The following is a 13,701-nucleotide window of genomic DNA, read 5'->3' as shown; positions in this document are numbered from 1 at the left end:
TTACAACAGGACACTGTACGCCGTCCCGGTACGCCGCGTATAAAGTCCCGGTACGCCAGGGGTTAAAATCTATAAGTGCCAGTGCTCCGAACATTTTCTGCCAAAGTCAAGGTATGGCGAGTGCCATACACCGCCATACCCAAATGACGCCACTGGTTGGATGGGAAAATATTTGTTTCCCATTCTTTAAAAAAAGAGAGTTTTAGAGGAATATAATATTTATCTGCTTCTCCAGGTCACTGTAGTTGTCCAGAAACTCCTGCTAACCATGTCACCAAATCATATCCTACATGATTTGTTGAAATTCCACATTTTAACTTTCACAATTTGCAAGTGAACAGGGCTCCACCTGTTGTTTTTACAGTAGGTTGGAACATTAAAGATTCACAAGCTTCTTGAGGACTGACATCAAACCAACAGGATATCTCGACTGCTGTCAAAACTTATCTCTTGTAGCACTCGGAGCTTAAAGAATACTGAACATCTGATGCAGCCCTTCCTGTACATGTTGTAGAGGGAAACTGTTGTCCAAGTGAAGTGTTGGAGAAGAGGACAGAGGCAGGTAGTTGCCTCAGCCTATTTTAGAAGCTAAAATAACCAAATATTTAATCTGTGCCATGTAATGAATATTTGTTAGCTTCTAATCAGTAAAACGCTGTGGTTCATCATCACTAAACCTGTGTGAAGTCACAGGGGTAATGTAACTGAGTTCAAGTGTAGCTGAGGTTTGGAGACAAACGACCGCGGGGAGATGTGAATGCATGGTGTTGCACAGAGCTCTCGGTGTTAGGAAATAAAATGTCCCAGGAGCTGGCGCTCGCCATACCACAGTCATTAATTCTGCATCATGACCTGCCTGTCTGCCGGCAGCAGCCAGGCAATGTGTATCCTTTGGCATAATTACATTAGGAGACGGATCAGAACGGTAACACGCACACCGCGCAGGGTGGTGCTATGGGGTCAGATGTGAGCCCATGTACAGTGTGTGTATATGTGTGTGTACTGTGTACATGAGCAAAGTCTCATAAAGTCTCTGAAATGATGCCTTGTCAGAGGGATGAGGAGGAAGCCACAGAGCTACAGAGGCTTAACCTTGTTATATGTATATATATATATATATTTTTTTTTCTTTTTTGTAATCCCAACACTTCCTGAGAGGTGACCCACAGCATTATTTCACACAGTGCTCCCCCAGAATAAAGACAAGAGCAGAACCTGCAGGTTTTACAAGTGTATCTCAGCAGGTTCAAGGCATTTCCCATGAGATGAAACCAAAAAACCCCCCCCCAAAACTACAAGCCAACGCTGAGGATTAAAGGAAACCACCTACGACAGGCAGTCATGTGAGCTGAACTGGCATCAAGGAAACTGAAGAAAAAAAAAAGTTTCAGCCCACACAGATTATGAGTTTGATTTGTGCTGCACTGAACTGATTCATGAGAGAGAGAGAGAGACATCTGTTTTCAAAGATTTCTGAGCTCATGTAGATTTTGTGGCAAAAAATAAAAATAAATCATAAATTGTCCTGTGTCATTTTTTAAAGGCTGCACTTTGTGTACGGCTGAAATACATTTAGTCGAAATAAAGAGGCCTCAGGTTGGGTCTTTTCCTCTCGATGTTACTATAAGTAGATCTTGTCTTTCACTAAGCCCAAGCTCAGGGATATTTTTCTGAAAAAGTGGTTTAAAGTGGAGATGACAGAGGTGGACAAGTTTCCCATCCTAAAAACTTGTGATTCAACGCAGCATCTGACAACAGTGTTGGTTAACTGAGGCTAAAAATGTGACTTTGACACTGTGCACAGCGCTGAGATGGGTGTGGCGGCACAGTTGGGGGGGGTGTCGACAGATTCCGCTTGGCACAGTGACTTTTTCGTGCCAAAAGGCTGCCCTGAAAGTTTAAAGAACAAGAAGAGAGGCCAGCAGCACTCGTGTCCTTCTTATTGACTTTTATTACCAACTGCGTCAGCTCTTACAGCATACAGACCGGTTTCAACAACGTCTTCCTCAGTGTGTCACAAATTTGAGGCTTTTTCCATATTTGTTTACATTTTAGAGGCATATTTTGCAGTTAGTAGGATGTTTTGGTGGTTTCAAAAAAGCTTTCAGAGTCAATGACTCATAAGTAGAGTCTGTTATATTTAAATGTCATAATTAAAAATAAACATTTCTGATTGAACAAATAAGGAGGGGGAGGCTCTTGATGGTGTTAGTGTTAGTGACTTGTGGTTGTCTTGTAAAGTAAAGATTGTTTCAATGCATAGTTTAATGTATGACTGTCCTGTCTTGGATTTATATAGTGCTTTTTATGGTACCCAAAGCCCTTTACAGGCGCCATTATTAATTCATACCACATTCACACCGGTGGTGGTATGCTACAGACAGGTGGTCTGTAGCCACAGCTGCCCTGTGACAGACTGGCATAAGTGTTGCTGCCAATGTGCACCAAACAGCCCCTCCAACCACCACCAAACGGTCATACACATTCATACGAGGCAAGGTGGGTAAGTGTCTTGCCCAAGGACACTATGACACCACATGAAGCTGTTTATACAGTAAGTGTTAATAAATACACTGATCTCACAACATTGTTCTTCTGTGTTTATATCTGCATTAATAGCAGTTCAGGCAGCGGCTACTTTAAATCACAATTAAAAAAGGCAGCTACACAAGTGAGTCGTATCAAGTTAAATACCAATTAGCAGCATGTGCCAGTTTTAATAGAGCTCTGACAATTACCATTTTTATGTGCACTGCATAAGGCAACTCAGAAGTCCCTGCCAGTATCTGGGTAATTAGCTGCAAACTTCTGTATAATGTTCCAGGAGGAAATGTCTGAACGACAGTGAGTCACATGAACAGACCCTCACCACAGTAACTGAAAGGCATTTATGGAATATTTCATTAAAAGAAAAAGACTAGCAGTTTGAATTCAGTAAGAGCGTGAACAGCAACAGGTTTTCGCTGCAGTGCTACAGCAGGTCCCTGCCACGAATGCCTCCTCCTGCAGTGGGTCACATTCACAGGAGGACCAGAATGTGACCTGTAAACGTGCAGTTCATATCAAGTCTGACGGTGACCTCTGTGTTATCGTCAGTGTTCTCACAAGCAGCTGTTTTTTTCAGCACCACAGACAGAGGTCATCTACACACAGGGCTCAAAGGGCCAGATCTACTAAAGGTTTGCGTGTATTAAAACGTGTGCAAACGTGATTGCACGCGCAAACACATGTGGAACCTGATCTACTAACCGGGCGCACCGAGGATTGCGTCTCTCAAACGGGCAAAATAGCACGTGCGATCCATTTAGCGTGTTTGCCTTGATGAATATGTAAATATGGGCGTTTCTGCCAGAACGTGCAAAATACTGGGAGGAGTAGATGCAAATAGATTTATTTAGCGCGCGCAATGTAATTTACCAAACCAGGAAGAGATTGCGGTGGCTGTTTTTGCGTCTTTATTTACCACGTCTGAAAACTGATACAACTTTGCCAAAACGTACTGTATGCGTTTATTGATTTGATGCCTACTAGAGCCCCATGATCTTACATCTCTGCATTTCCTCACGTCTGGGTAATTCTGTAACGGTTTTCCAGCTGTGTCAAAAGTCTTTACGCGCCGTTACGCACGGCGCACGTCTGTCCTGCAGTGCGCTCCTGTCCTCTCCTGTCCTCTCCTCTCCAGTACCTGGCTGCTCAGCTCCGTCTCTCAGTCCCGGTCCCGCACTGAGAGACATCACCGCTGCCTTCACCCGTCTTCGATCCCTCTGGTCAGTGGTCAGAGCGTTTAGATCCGTGTGTCCCACCTGAGCTTTCTATTAATCCACTGGATCATGGGCAGCACACACACACACACACACACACACACACACACGCATATAGGTGTGTGATTGTCACTGCAGCTGCTGCCTGTTCGTCACTATATGACAAGTTGGGCCCAGTAGCAATTTGTGTTTATTAATCTAAACAGAGCACGAGAAAGATGAACACACATGCTGTCATTGTATGCATCGGATCAAATGTCATTCTGTCCCTTCGTCCATCCAGCTCTCTGTCCACACTCTCCATGGCGGAAACGATTACCACGTGCAAAACCCTCATTTCAATACTGCGGTTTGCATGTGTTTTCATTTAGCGGGTTATTCTTAGTAGATCACCTGTTTGGCGTGCGCTAACCAAACACGTAATATTTTAGTGGGCGCAAACAATTTAGCGCCCGCTATCTGGGATCTTAGTAGATCCGGCCCTAAGTTTGTAGACCAGGTGCAAGCAAGGCGCAGGTACTCCTCAAGCTAGTTAGGACTAGAGTGTCCTTATGATATCACACCAAAACAGTCACTAAGCCCACCACTTGGGCCCACCATCCAAAACTTGCAGCATTTGTTTTCTTTGACCATCTGCTCTATTTTTATTGGATCAGTCAGAAAACAATCAGGTCAGAAAAGAGACTCAGGGCCTCCTTTCTTCTGATTGGCTGACACCAATCCGTTGTTACTAGAGCTCCAGTTTGAGGCCTGGAGAGGAGATGGGGATGGTTTGTGGTTCTTGAATCCACACATACAGTATCTTCTTATGGATCAACACTTCAAATGAAAACACAGGAAAAGTGTACATTTTGGGACCTTTAAAGCTGCCAATCGGCCTAAACAGCCCCTGTTTTCCCAGGAGCCTGCAGCAGCTGCAGAAAACATATGTGCACACAAAGAGAACCTACAAACTCCAAATTGACATGAGAGTGCTAACCACTACTCCTCTCCAGATGTACAGTAAAAGCTTTGTGCTCACAGGAGCAGAGCTGTTTTTTTTTGTTTTTTTTTTATCTCTGTCTTATCTGATTTGAATGGCTGCCTTCATCCACAGAAAAAAGGAGGAGGAATCGCATTGATTCATCTGTCAGAGCCGATTTATAAAAAGTTTGAAGTGATCTCGCTGTGTGAGACAGACGGGTGATGGACGTCTAAAATGCTCCACAAAATATGAATTACCTTTGAAGGCCTGTAAATGTTCTGCAACCCAAGGACCTGTGGAGAGCAGCAAGAACCACTGAGCCCCTCCTGCATGTACTGTGCCTCCCATTAGCACAGCGGCAGCAGCAGTGGCAGCCACTGAAACCTATTACTTCTCAAAATGCTGGAAAATAGACCTCAGCAGACATATTGTTACACAAAACTCAAGTCTTTCAAACCACCAGTTGCCGGTTCATTGCCTCAGTGCCTTCCGGCAATTGAAAGAGCACAGAAAGATTTGATCAGCTCCTGGGAGTCGAGCGAGCGGCAGAGCAGCAGCAGTGGAAATGTGAGCCCTTTCTGTCACAGCTATAGGAGCCGGGTCTCTTCCCTAACTTATGTGTGCGCGGTGCTCTCAGCTCATCCGGATATAATAACACCAACTTATCGACAGGGCCGGCATCTTAAACCGAGCTAATCACCTTGGGTGTTATGGCATGTACGTTTTTAGACACTCATTTATTTGCAAGATTAGGTTTTAAGCAGCCATGGCTCCACTTCTACAACAATATCCTGACTCTCACACTCTAAAAATAACATTAAGCGATATTTCTCTACCCCTCCACTCCCTCTTCTTCTTACTCCAGCCCATGGCGAGTGAAACAAAAACAGGCGCCCCGACACTGAAGATTTAAGCATCAGAGATGAGGGGCTGATCTCGTCTGGGTGATGACATTTACATTTAGAGTTCCAAAGTGTGGGAGATGATTTATTTCTCCTGACATTGATGGTATCTGAGGGGTACTGCACGCATCTTACAACCAGCTATGAACCTGTACTTCCAGTTCATATGTGCTTGTTTGGTTAAAGGGGACTGACGCCCCCACATTCAGCCTTTGAAAACAGTCAGGTATAAAGTCTTCTGTGGCTCTGGAGGAGCTTTGTCGTTGGATAAGTTTACAACAGGAAGCCTGTAGTGCAAACTGGGGGGAGTTTGACGTTAGTGTTATTTAAATATTTTAGCAGCTGTATCTCTAAATGTACAATGCGGTGTTACCTCAAAAGAAGGTTCTCTTTATTCATCTGCATTGCAACATTGCCTCACATCTCAGAACCCACCTCACCTCCAATAACCTGTTTGGATATTTCCAACCTGGTTTTCGTTTAAAACGTAACACTGAAACAGCCCTCCTAATAGTCACCAATGACCTCCTCATCTCCTCAGACTCCAGACACCTCAACCTCACAGCAGCCTTTAACACCATCACTCACTCCATCTTGCTCTCCCGACTGGAATCATCTGCTCACATCACTGGCACAACACTCTCCTGGATTCACTCCTACCTCACCAACCAACACCAGTTCATCAGTATAAATAACTGCACCTCCCCCACCGCTCCCCTGTCACAAGGTGTCCCCCAGGGGTCGGTGCTTGGTCCCCTCCTCTTCATCCTCTACATGGCCAGATCATCCGCTGTCATGGCCTCCAGTTTCACTGCTACGCCGAAGACATCCAACTGTACATTTCCACCAAAGCCATGACCAACACCACCCACTCCACACTCACCAACTGTCTCACCAAGATTAAATCATGGTTGCAAACAAACTATCTACAACTGAGCAGTCACAAATCGGACATAATCATCATTGACCCCACATCCCGTACCAAAGCCACCCAAAACTTCAGCCTCACCTTGGATAACTGCACTCTGTCTCCCTCACCACATACCCACAACCTTGGAATCATCTTTGACAGCCAACTATGGTTTGACCACCACAGGACCATCTTCTTCCACCTCAAGAACATAGCCCATCTCCTCCCCTCACTCACCTTCTCTGCAGCAGAAACTCTCATCCATGCATTTATCACATCAAGACTGGACTATTGCAATAGCATCCTCTATGCTGACCCACACTTGAACTACTGCTCCTTGAGAGCGTGATGTCATGATTTTCATGAGTATGTAGAGGTGCCATACTGTTGGCTGTAGTGCCTTTCTTTGTTTTTGTATAGAACTGTCTTTTGAGCAAGTGTCTTCGTGTTCTTGTGTTATCGTAGTCTAGAGTTGTTTGTGAGTATCTACAGTATGTTAGTGTATTTTGAATTGTGTTGTGAGATTGTTTCTTTATGTTTTGTGTTGAGATGTTTGTGTGTGTATGTAATGTATTTTAATGGCTGTGAATATGTATGTCAATGTATTAATGAAAGTGTGTATTATATTATAATTTCAGTTGCTGAGTGATCAAGACCCCAGGGAGAGTAGCTGCTGGAAAGCCCAGCAGCTAATGGAAGTCTTTAATAAACATAAACATAAACCCGAGACCACATTACCCATCCTCTCCCCATTACACATATAGCATAGTGTTCAAACTCCTCTTCCTCACACACAAAGCACTCAACAACCAGACTCCCCTCCTACCTCACAGACCTGTTTCACCACCACACCCCCTCCCGCAACCCCCGCTCATCTGAAGGAAACATTCTCTCACTACCTGCACGGACCAAATAAAATGTATTATTATTTATTATAATAAAAATATGTACTGGAGGCTCAGTCAGCTATTTGACCATTTTAACCAAGAATTAGCAGTTTGTGCTGGACAAATGATGCCAACAAAGCTTCAAAGCTTCATCAAGATGAAATTACAGCAGAAATACACATGTTTTGATGCTGCTTGAATTTGTGTAGCATTAAAATGCACAGGATGGTACAAATTGTTCCAATGGCAGCCTTTTGGCATAGCCTCTGCCACTATCTACTACTAAAATTAATTATTATTATTATTTTTTTAGATTTTGTTTTGTTTCTCATGTAAACAGCTAAATGCCTGCGGACATAATACTAAAATTCTGGAGTAACTCTCTACTGTGACTCATGTATTTTTCCATTAGGTTGGTAGCAGTTGGGACAGTGAAAGACGAATTTACTGGGATTGTTGTTGAATCTCTAGAAGTCATGCAGAACTGCACTTTCACCTGTCACCAATGCATTAGTGTTACATCTCCAACCATGTGTGTCAATGCAACACATTTTCACAGACTGAGGGAGACAAAGTACACCAACATCAGAATCAAGTGAAGAAGGGAAAGTAAAAGCAGGAGCAGCTGTAAATGGCAAACCACAATAATGACAAAGACAGTGACGCTCCATCTATCCTGGATTGAGCTTTTTTCTTGCATCTTTCTCTAGCTTCATAATGATTGAAGAGTGCAGATGCACCAAGGGAAAATGCAAGATTAAACACTGCCAACAAAGACAGATTGCCCAGATAGAAATGTCAGCACAAGTCATTTCTGAGAGAAATCACAGGAAAAGTGACTAATTCAAAAGGCAGGTCTCAGCTGACGACAAGAGAACTGACAAAGAACCTGAGCGAGGGTGAAACTGTGGAGGAAAAGAGGAAAGTTACCAGAAAAAAAACAATGTTCACTCGATGATCATCACATGATGATGATGATACTGCTGTCTGTGTTTTACTTCTTGGGAACTTTGCTGTTACTTTAACCAAAACTCAATTAGTGTTTTCATCTGGCTTTGCTGCAACGAGATGTGACCTACGTATATGTTTCTCAGTTGAGAAGTTGCTGAACCACAGGAAAGTGCAGCATCAAGCACCAGAGAGAGAGAAAAAAGTGAAATTAAACTTCAGGAGAAGTTGCTTAATTTGGTTTTAATACATACAAAAAAAACAGAGTTCACTCATTCACACAGCTGCAGGAATATGCAAACACAGCTGCTGCACAAACCCCTGAAGTTACAAAGCTCTTTTACCTACAGCTGCACTTTTGCTCCCTTTTTTGAGTTTTGTTTCCTCAGACACTCATATTTTGACATTTGTTTTTTCCCCTTGCATTTTATGCTTTTATTAACAATTCCCGTCATTTCTGGGTATTTCTTCCCTATTTTGCAAACTCACATGGCAATTATGAAAATGCATTCCAATCCAGAACACAATTTATGCATGTTTGTGCTGAGAGGGGATTTCTGTTGTGATATCTCTTGATAGGAGCTGTGATATACAGGGGTGATTGTGATGTTGCCTTGGAGCTTGATATTTTCCTTTTACATGGTTGGAAAAGGGCAAAAACTTGCATTTTACATCACAGAACACAAGAGATTCTGGTCTACAATAACTCAAACAAATGAACTGATTGAGGCAGTGGTAGGTCTGCGGCTCCTGGGGTCTGCAGAGTAAAATCAATGTGAGTGATAATAGATTGTGGATTATGAATAAAGAAAGACCTTCCTTGTGTAAAAAATCTGTCTCTCTTGGAATCCTCGCCATGATGATTCCAATTAATCTGGACCAATCTGTGGCAAAAAATACTTTTTGTGGATGTTCTCCAACTTGGACAAATGTTTGTCTCTCTCTTTGTTTGTCTCTTTTTGTGTCTGGAAATCCTACCAAGGGAGCGAAGTTTGAACTTGTGCAACAAGAAACCGAAATCCAAAGGTACATACGAACAATGGTCAGTGCTCCAGACCAAGAACAGACACACAAGGAAAAAAACAGGGGAAACTACAGTAACAAGCGCAAAAACAGATGAACTGACAAAGACAACAGGGAACACAGACACTAAACGATGAACAGGTAACGAGAAAACAGGTGTTGCACATTAGGGCGGGGCAGACAATCACAGTGGAGGGAAAACAAGACTACTTTACACACTGAATGCTGAAATATATTGTATAGTCTTTATACTCGTAAGAATAGCCTATATTTAATATGTGTAGTACGATGAAGCACATGCAATTTTAATATGAAGTAAAAAAAAAAAATCTAGAATATAATTTTTAAATTCGTATTTAAGATATATTTCATACATGAAAGCCAACTAGAAATATGAAAAATACTGCAATATGGGTAGAAATGTACTTTATACTCCACACAAATTGCATACAAAAACTGAATTTTAAATGTGAAAAATTAATTAAAATAAATTAATCACTTGAGGCAGATTAGAGGTTGTTAAAAACTGGAATTTGAAGTGACACGAGCCCAAAAAGTCCTTATCACCTCTCTGTTTATACAGCGCTTCAAGTGTGGGAAGCCACAAGATAATGCACTCCACCAAAAAAATTACACTACTTAGCATTCAAAAGGCCAGGACCGGCAGATAACTCCCGTCTTATCACTGGTCTGGGCTGTAACAGAGTTGAACTGTATTAAATTCTTCCTCTTTGCCCTAAGAAAATATTAGCATTTTAGATAAATTACTGAACCCCCAGCTTTTATCTGGCTTACTGGAACTTATTATTTTACACAGTGCTTCTCAGCTGGGAGACAGAAATAAGCAAAGGATAATGGAAGGTGCTTTATATTTCATCCTGAGGGTTATATAACAAGTTTATGACATGGGGCTTTCCTTTCAGACGACCATCAGGCACCAAAGTGTTGGAGGTCTTCAATCAAAATTTACTGGAGTGTCCGATTATACGAGCACTTTTATTGATGTATTAGCAAAAAGATGAATGTCTTCATTCGGCTGGAGTTTGAGCGATGTTGGAGTGACCCCGTCTGAGAAAGCCTGTGTTTGTAAAGTCAGTCAGTTCATCAACCTCTTCAACATTTCTCTGCCAAAAAGGTAATCAATCCAAGATGCTTTTATGTGTTTTTATACAACGACCATAGGCGTCGTTTACACCGGGAACACAGTGGAAGGGGTCACTTTTTAAAAGCATAAAATAAAAACAGCTGCACCACGAAATGTTGAGTGACAAATGAGGAAGGTTTATTTGCAATGCAGTGTAAACATATAAGAAACAAAAATAAGAAAAAATGTACATTATCGAAGACAATTAATATAAATTAAAGGAAAAACAATGAACCAAAAACCTGTTGATGTTGTCCTTTTCCTTTTCGTCATACAGGACCGTGATCATGGTTGTAGTTTTCTGACAGACACTGGTGTTGTCCACAGTTGTTTCATGCTTTTATGTTAATGCCATATGATTTCATAACATAAACTCTGTAGTAGCCAAGCTTAATGTCGTGAATTTTCCCACCATTTTGTCCTATCTAAAAATTATTGTAAATTTCTATTTTCAAGAGTTCAATTCATGAACAACATTTTAAAACCAACATAAGATCTTCTCTGAACAGAAAGTTTCCTACACTTTTGTCATCTCAGCTCTTGTAATAACCCAACAGGTTGTATCACGTCAATGGGTTGTGAACATGTCAACCAAAGGTGTTATATTTGAATCATTTAAGGGCCTTGAAGAAGTAAAATTGCTAAGAACCAAATCAAAGTATAAGTCAAAATTTTTACTTTACTATCCCGTTTATTATCTTGTGACCTCTTAGAATGAGCCGTCGACCTTTATCCAGGCAATAAATTGCGGTGATATAATGAAAACAGGGATCTTCAAAGGTCTGTAGGACCTGAGAAAGTATTCAGCAGGACAGAGTGTAGGAAACCAGTTTGTGTCAAATGATACATTTGATAAATTGATATTACCGCCTTTTTTAATTCAAATTTGACGGTAGATTTCCCAGCATGTGAGATTTTCCACGACCTGCGTTGCAGCTTCATTGTTGAGGATGAAGGACATTTTTAAAAACTTCACAAAGGGTTTAATGACGACAGGTCAGACACCAAGCTTCTGACTCGCTGCCAAGTCTGCGCTCGTCTCGTCCAACTGGACATTCTGCTCTTACATGATCCCAGATGATATGATATAATTGAATATACCCAACACTCAGTGGCTGGTATCAAACAGACCCCCAAAACCACACAACCCCCTGAGTGCCTGCGGTAATAGCTTCGTAAACAGCCCGCTATTCTGCTACGTAATGACCCATGAAGGAACCCTTCTGTGAGCCAGTAGCTAAATCTAGCCGCCGGCTTTTGGCCTGCTCATGAAATGCGCTCTGACACTGACAGAGTGGGACAGGTGGCAGAGGCTGGAATGGATGCCGCGGCTGATTGATAAAGAGCCGCTCGCTGCTGCTGCCGCCGAGAGGCGTCTGGCACTCTGTGGCCGAGAAGCAGAGCTGCTGAAGGGTCGCCGCAGTTCTTCCAGGTCACCTCCAGACTCCTCCTGACAAACCAGAGCAACAGAGCTGAAATTTGGTGTCTGGAAGTTAATTTGCCATTCATTTGTCCTGCAGGGCCGTGGTTATTAGTTGTAGCAGTGTAAGGCAGACGTACCATAAGCGACCTGACTGTGGAGCGGCTGCATATGTTCACACAGATCACGACAGCCAGTCAATCGATCAAGATACTTCAATACGGCAAGCAACCACAAGCCACACGATGACGATCGGTTGTATCAGAGAATCTGTTGTGTGTCTTGCACATAGTTGTGTAACAATAAGGCTACAGTGAGACCTGAAACAACCTTTTGAATTCTTCCTCAGGTTCTGGTTATAGATCCATCAGTCAGCTGTAACATGAGGCTGTTAAACATCGCCATTACCATTATTATATCATTATAGCGACTGAGAGGATGATGAAAGCTTTGACTCACATTTATTTTGAGGTAACCCAGGTTCTCAAACCTGTGAAAGAGTCAGTTTATTACTGCATGTCCTGAGGCTGATATTTGAAGCTTTATACAATATATTTGTTTTAATCATATATGTACATATAGATTTTCTAGTCATGTATGACATTAATCACCAAGATTCCTGTGACTAATTGTCAGCATGCCACTAAGTAAACCACAAATCACGACTGTATTTAATTTTAATTGTTTGTTTGTTTGTCTGTTGTCAGGTTCATGTTTTTATTTCCCACGCAGTAATCAGTGAGCAATAATCAGTAATCACCAATGGATGTGCTCACAAACCCAACAAGGTAACAACAGCTCCCCACCCCTATCTCTTGCCTCCACCCTGACAAACAAAACAAAACAAAACAAAACAAAACATACACATAAAATATGTAATATGTAAATTTATGTTGAACTTTTCTAAGTTAGCAGCAGTAGCTATCAAGGTCAAACTGTTAAAGCTGGTTTCCAATGTTGGTGTTGATCCAGTTGTGCTGGTTAGAATTGCTCTAGTTCATCAATCAACACAAAGTGATGTAAAAAAAATTATGACAAAATGAGACCTCTAGCCCAAATAACACCGGGTCCTAGACCCAAGAGTCCATAAACTTCAACATGAGCATCATGCTCTAATCCATAAAAGTTTCTCTGTGTGCAGAATGGTTTTAAATTTGGACGTACGTAGCTTCTTCCCACCGTGCAGCATACGAGCTGTAGAATCGGGTGTGTATTCAGCTAGAAGAAAATGAGTATGTGCTGGGTTATTTGTTCATCTGGTGCAGGTGAATGAAAGGAAGAGACACTTCAACACAGAACAACGTGCCTCCAGACAAACAGCAGCTCTTCCCTCTGTGACTCTAACCTCCACCTCCGCTATCATCCTCCTCATTTCCCTGCAGCACTCTTCTTACTTGATACACAGACAGCTTTCATTGAGACTGTGTGTGCTGATGACCAGCCGCAGGTCATCTCATCATCCATCCTGTCTCTCCGTCTGCCTGTGTGCTGGCTGTGTTTTGTGTCAGTGCCCCTTTCTAAAATTAACTTTCCAGTGCTGAGGTTACAAACCCTGAGCCTCACATGTTCAGCAGCGGAGACGGGGAAAGGACGGGAGGAAGTAGCCAAAACGTTGACATTTTACAGATTAAAAAAAGTGTTATTGTCATTGTACATGATACAACAAAACTTTGTTTAACAGCAATCTCTTGTAGCAGCTACCGTATCAAGTGTATTAAATATAAAATAATATGTGTAAAAAA

This window comes from Trachurus japonicus, chromosome 14, assembly GCF_045865225.1.
Source record: "Trachurus japonicus isolate A0001 chromosome 14, Traja_1.0".
Lineage (NCBI taxonomy): Eukaryota > Metazoa > Chordata > Actinopteri > Carangiformes > Carangidae > Trachurus > Trachurus japonicus.
This window is presented reverse-complemented; position numbering follows the sequence as displayed.